This window comes from Fringilla coelebs (genome assembly GCF_963513975.1).
Source record: "Fringilla coelebs genome assembly, chromosome: 2".
Taxonomy (NCBI): domain Eukaryota; kingdom Metazoa; phylum Chordata; class Aves; order Passeriformes; family Fringillidae; genus Fringilla; species Fringilla coelebs.
Window position 1 is genome coordinate 101221648 of NC_140029.1, and position 7181 is coordinate 101228828.

Here is a 7181-nt window from a genome sequence, read left to right on the forward strand (position 1 = left end):
GATTTCAGGTGAACTGGCAGGATTTTGTTTAGAAGTATTTGGTGAAGACAGAGACTCAAAAGTTCTAAATCATATTGCATTTTTATTTCTCAGCCCAGTGGTGATAAATCAGATGATACATTTCATGTCAGCCTGGCAACATTTGGGACTTTTCCGGCAATGATCTAGGAAATAAGATGGATTTTTGGTGAACAGCCTCTACTGGTTCTGAGTTTTCATTCCTGTTACTCTGACTCTTGTTAAAAATACACTTGATTTGCTTTAATGCAGGAAGTCCTTCAGATGGAGTCTCATCAGGTTGCACTTATACAGGCCTGTCAGATACTTTCAGGTGGCAGTGAAAATTGTGTATTGAATCAGCATGTGAAGATAATTTAAATGCAGATGTTATAACACTGTTGGTTGGTATTGTGACAATTGCTTGTTGTGATTATAACTACCCATATTTACAACATTTACTTGAATGCAGAATAATCAGCTACCAACTGTGTGAAATTATTATTTTTAACAAATTAGAAGGTTAAAAACCAGGGGACAGGTGCAGGGATAAAAGACAATAGAAGTCACAGAATCCCCAGAGTGGATTAAGGCAGACCATGGGAGTTTGGGGAATATCACTGGCAGCTGTCTGTTGGGCTGGTCAATTTTTCACATGTGGTGTGTGAATGTAGGAATCTTAAAAGGTACATATGATTTTCAGACTCTTATTCTGGTCTCTGAAGTTAATCAGTCCTGCTTACCCATAAAACCATAAAACTTGGCTAACCTGCATCTATCCAGATGTTATCCCAAAAAGCCTATGGACCTGTCATTGTTCTTGTTGAAAATCTGTCCTGTGAATTGTTTCACAGGCTTTTATAAGGACTTTAAAAACACTGACAATTTCTGTGCTTTTATGTCCTTTCTTTTTCCCTCTCTCTACAAGAAATATAGCAAACCTTTTACATGGAAATCAAAGTAGTGCATGAAGGAAGGACTGAATGAGATTCTGCTCTTTGTGTTATACAGAATACCAGAATTTGTCATGGTCTTCTCAGTTATAAAATCTACTATGGCAGCTTTGTGGTGGACTTACAAGACTTCAAATTCTTGCATAGAAATTTAGACTCTTAACTGTTTGGAAATCTCAGAGTAATGGACAACAGCAGAACTGTGTGTGGGGATGTTCTTTGGCAGGATTTGTCCTTTAGGTGTTTCCCTTCTGCTACATCCCAGGCTGACGTGAATTGTGTAGTGAAGCCAGACCTGCCAGTTCAGAGCAATAGATTTTAAAGTAGAATAAGTATTGAGGTTTATATGCCCTTAGAGTTGCCATCAGAGGGTATGTGCCTGTTCAAACCAGCTCTCACCATCCATCTCTGGCAGTGCATTAAGGGCAGAATTGGGAGCTGCCTCTGCCCTAAAAGGCAGAGCATCTGTGTTGACCTCAAAAAGTAAGATTTTGTGTTCGTGTGTGACTCCCTTTGTGAACTCTTCACGTTTTCATGTAGTACTATGCAGCTCTGAGTTTCTAGGTTTGTAGAAAACAAATTGATCTCTTGCATTAAACTTTCTTATGCATGCTGTCATTGCAAGTGAGGGAGAAAATACCATGATGTGGGCTCCTGAGAGAGGATGATGGTGCCTTTCCTTGGGAAGGAAAGCACCTTGCCACAATATTGGTATGGAGATGATTGGTTGCCCAAGGGAGGTTAAAGCCAGCAGCATCTTTCTCTCTTGGCATTGTGCCTGTAGGAGCAATCCCCAGGGCTATTCAGTTTTGGCGGTGGTATCCAAATTTCAGAGGTTGACTCATGAAGGAGGATTACCTTACCACTCCTTGGGAAGGAAAGCACCCAGCTCCAGTGTTGGTAGTGCAGATTTGTAGGGTGCCTATAGAAATTCTTGGCCAGGAACAACTTGCTCTCTTGGGATTTTTTGAGAGGGAGCCATCCCCAGACATATTTTGGGGGTGGTCTCGAGATTCTGGAGTGGGCTCCTGAAAGATCAAATTACCTTTCCTTGGGAAGGAAAGCACCTAGCCCCATTATTGGTGGTGCAGATAGTAACATGCCATGGGGAGTTAACAGCCAGGAATATTTTATTTTCTTGGAAACCTTTGTATGGGAGCAGTCCTTGGATAAAAGTCCTTGGACATGTTCAGTTTTGGAGCTCAGCTTCGTATTTCAGTGTATTTCAGCTCATGAAAGAGGATGACAGCACTTTTCCCTGGAAGGAATGCACATAGTGCCAGTGTTGGTGATTTAGATAAAAGGCTGCCTAGAGGTGGTAAAAGCCAGCAACAACTTTCTGTCCTGGATGCTTTTGTGTGAGATCAGTCCATTAATGTATTCAGGACTGAATGAATTCAAGGTGGTTCAAATTTTCAGAGCAGGTCTTCTGAAAAAGAATGACAATACCTATCCTTAGAAAGAACAGAGCCTCATCCCACTTTCAGTGTTGGAAATGTGAGATGCCCAGGGAGTAGAAAAGCAAACAACAGGTTTCTCTTCTAGCACTTTTCCTATGGGAGCAATCACCAGTTGTATTCAGTTCTGGAACTGGTATCCAAAGTTAGGAGAAGGACTTCTGAAGAAGTATGGCAGTAGCTTTCCTTGGGAAGGAAGGCACATACTCCCAGTGCTGGCAATGCAGGTGATAGGCTGTTCATGGGATAGAAAGGCTAGGAAGGGTTTTCTGTCCTGACACATTTTGTGTGAGAGCAATGCATTCCATAATTCTGCAGGTCGTATGCAGAATTGGGTAAGTGGGCTCCTGAAGGAGGTCCCGTTCCTGGGGAAGGAAAGCATGTACTGACAGTTAGGGTGCTCTAGATAATTGTCTGACTGATGGAGGTAAAGGCCAGAAACATCTTTCTATCCCAGAACCTTCTGTGTGGGAGCAAATCTTGAACATACTCAATTTTGGAGCTCAGCTGCAAATTCCAGAGGTGGCATTCTGAAACAGGATGCCACTACTTTTCTTTGGGAAGGAAAGCACAATATTCTCAGTGTTGGAGGGAATTTGACTTTGTCCTGCAAGATGGAGGATAGCAAACCAGATACATCAAAATTAATTATTTACTCTCATAGTCTTCAGATGACAACATCCCTTATTTGGTTACCACCTCCAAAACAGAATCAGTCTGGGCTTTGAGCCCAAACAAAAGGTGCCAGGACAGAAAGCTTGTGCTGGCCTTTATCTCTTCCTGGACAGCCTCTCATCTGCATCACCAGCACCATGGGGATTAAGTGCTTTCCTTGCAAAGCTGAATGGTGCTGCCATAAAATTTCAGAATACCTCCTCCAAAATTTGAATCTGAGCACCATCATTAAATACATCCAGGGATTGCTCCCAAAGAAAAGATGCCAGAACACAAAGCTGATACTGATCCTTCTCTCTCCTTGGCAGACTGTCATTTGCTCCAACAATATTAAGTTCAGTGCTTTTCTGCCCAAGGAAAGGCAGTCTCATCCATTTTCTGGAGCCCACATCCAAAATTGAAATACAGCCTTCAAATCTTAATGGGTTCCAAAATTGAGGCTGTACAGGAGGCCCCAAGAGAAAAAACTGTTACTGGCTTTTTGGTCTCCTGAGCAGCCTGGTGACTTCAACCTTCACTGGGGCTGCATGCATGGAAAGATACCATTCACTTTTTGGAGGGCATATGCAAAATTTAAATTCAGTCTTCAAAACAAAATAGGGCACAGGATTACTCTCACAAAAAAAAAAAAAAAAAAAAAAAAAAGTCCCAAGAAAAAAGGTTCTGTTGCTGTTTACCTTGCCTAGGCAGCCTACCATCTATACAAAAAACACTGGGGCAAGGTGCTCTCCTTTCCCAGGAAGGTTGTTTCACCCCCTTTCTCTCTCCCTCCTACAAATTTGGATACCATTGCTCAAACAAATACATCCAGGGAATGATCCCACACAGGAGGTTCCAGAACAGAAAGCAGTTGCTGCCTTCACCTCTGTGAGACAGCCTCTCATGCACAGGATGAGCGTGTTTATATTTCCAAGGAACGGTGATGTGATTCACAGTCAGGACACTAGCTCTGACAAATGGATCCAAGCTGCAAAGGGAAGACAAAGGGAAGAAAGGTTGCTGGTCTTTACCTCCCCTGGGTAAGTTATTTTCTCCTACTGAAACACGCAGCCTAGGTGCTTTCCTTCCCATGTAAAAGAACTGTTGTTCTCTTTCAGGACACCTCCCACAATTTTGAATACTTCCAAGGGTTGCTTGCACAAAAAACATTTTAGGACAAAGTTCTTGCTGGCCTTTACCTTCCTTTGGAAACTTGTGATCTGCAGCAACAACACTGACATTATGTTCTGTGTTTCCTAAGGAATGGTACTGTCAGTTCCTGGACCCCACTTTGGAAATTTCAGGCTAAGCTCAAAAATTGAATATGTCCAAGGATTGCTCCAACACAACAGGTACCAGGCTAGAGAGCTGTTGCTGGCCTTCACCTCCAGTGGGCAGCCTATGATCAGCACTTAGAAACACTGCACCTCCAGGCTTTCCTCCCCATGGAACAGCAGTTTACTAGCTGCAAGAGGGAGTGAATGCTGCTAGAGAGTGATGTGGATTAGGGGTTGCAAATGAAATCTGAAGGCCAGACAAACTTTTCTGCCATAGCACATTGCTTTTTGCCAGTACTGACAATTTCAACTTGGGATGTGCACACTTCATTGCTTCTGGAGAATCGGGACATTTACCTCTTTTGCAGCTACACTGCCGCCATCGTGTGGAGCTGAGCAACTGCAACGTGGAAGGTAAAAGACCACAAGCTTTTTGTTGGGAGCAGTTAGAAAACTGTTTGGAATCTTGGGTCTGTAAGAGGGAAGGAATGGGAAGGTACACAGACAAGGAAACTGAACAGCCCCAGGATGTGCACAGGCTGCAAGCAGAAGGTGATGCCCAGTACTTTCTTTGTGTTCTAGGGCCTTACTCTGGGGCTTATTGGAGATTTCAAATTGGCACATGGACTCCCCAGACTGTAGGAGTATGAGACCCTAAATACAGCAGGCAAGAAGAGTGCATAGCCCGTGTCTGAGGAGGAGAAGAGGCAGTCCAGTAATTCCTTTTTTACTGGTACATTTTTCTGTGTGAGCTGTAGCTGTTTAATTTCCTGTGTCCACAGCAGCTGTCCCAAAAGCCCAATTTGGGTCCTTGAAATACCTTCTCCTGAGTCAATCTATGCCCAGGATGTCCTGGGCCTCTGGGCCAGTCACAATGGGGTGATTCTGCCATTTGTTGGCAGTCAGGATCGCTCAGCTTCCAGCACAGTCACTGTTGGGATCCCCCTGTCACCCCAGAAAATGGAGAAAATCATCCTTCCCTCCCCTGTTCCCCCCACAGACTAGGTATGGTTATTAATGGACTTCCAAAGTAGGGCTGAAGTAAGGGCAGGAGAGCAGCACTGAACACACATCCCAGAGTACCCTCATTGCCCTTGATGTTATCGTGTCATAAACTCATCTCCCACAATACAGCAACAAAGAAATGCTGATCCTTGTCCCTGCTCTGTAAAAGGTCACCCCCAGGAGCACATAGAGGAACACAGGAACAGAGCCAGGGTCAGGTACCATACCCACATGAACAGACCAAGCACCATTGTGACCATGGCTCTGGACCTAAAGCAGCAAATGCTGAGATCAAATTTGTTTCCAACCCACTCTTTTGTGGGTTGTGCCCTCATTGTGCCTCACATGGAGACCCAGGTAAGGCTGTCTTGGAGTAGGAATGGTACTTCCAGATTTACCGCTCCCACTGAAACCACTCTGAACTATGAGCCACTTGCTCACTTCTCCCCCTCCCCAAGGCAGGAGATTTGGGGGTACAAAAAGTGAAGTTCATGGGTTAAGATAGTAACAATTTCCTAGAAAAAAGCGAGGATGAAAAAAACCAGTAACAGCAACAGTATCAATAATAAAGAGAACCATGACAGCTCCCTCAGCTCCAATTGACACTTACCTGTCACTCCCAGCCCGTATCCAATGACCCCCTCCAACTCTTACAGGCTCCCTTCAGGTTCTCTTCAAGATACTGAAATCAGTAACATTTTTAGTAGAGAAAGATCAAATCTGTCACTATTAAATCACACAACTACAACTGCAATACTATTTCAAATATCTAAACTATGATTTATGTAGGTATGTGAATTCCAGTGTTAATCCTACTGTGTTCACTTGAGAAATCCAGCTTTGAAAGATTATTTTTTTCTGACATATTGGAATAGTCAGCCAGAACCAGTACCCACATCATTTGGAAGGGACACCTTCCAGCAGACCTAAAGCAACAAAGCTTACCAAGTTGTACTGCAACAACTCCTTGACATATGAATTTATTGAAGCAATTTTTAAATTGCTTCTGATTGTGCTCCATCAACCCCAACTGTTCAAAAAAACAACTATCCAGTGTCCCCAAGGAAGTGTCCATGTTACAAATGGTATGTGTTTAATATATTCATTTCCATCACATGCCATAAGCATAAATATATTCAGTATGCAGATTAAATGCTACAGTTCCCTGAAAAAAAAGCTGGGAACACATGGAGAATAGCTCTTAACCCAAGGCTATTACAGCTCTCTAACTGCCTTGGACCCCAAGATCAAGTCACTACTGTTCTCATGTATATCAACAGATTTTTGAAGTGGTTTTCACTTAATTTAAATTAAACACCTTGGGGTTTTTAGGACTACACTTAGATGATATTTAGTGGTGAGGGGAATGAAGGATTTGTCTTTACAAACAAGCTGTGGGTCTGCTGGTAGATAAAACTAGCACTGAGAGATAAAAGGAACAATGGGAAGGATTCTACTGATTGATGAATGAAAAAAGATATTTGCTTTTACAAGCAAACTTCAGGTTTGCTAAATGAAATTAGGCATTGAAAGATGAAAGAAACAACGGCGAAGAAACACCCCTAAATTCCATAAGAATTAAAAATTAAAAGGGAGGGTTATACATTAGAGGGAAATCTTTGGGATCAGGTGTATTGGGGAGTCTGTACCTCTCCAGTACCTCAGCCAATGGGGAAAGAGAGAGGGAAATGTGCCCAGGAAATTAGGATAAAAAGGAGGCTGTGTCCTCTAAAAATGTGAGAGATCCAAGGGGAATGCCCCTTGGCCCCACGGCCTCTCCCTTCATTTAAATAAAGCTAAAAAAGGATTCCTCTGTCTCCTTTTTGGACACAAACCTC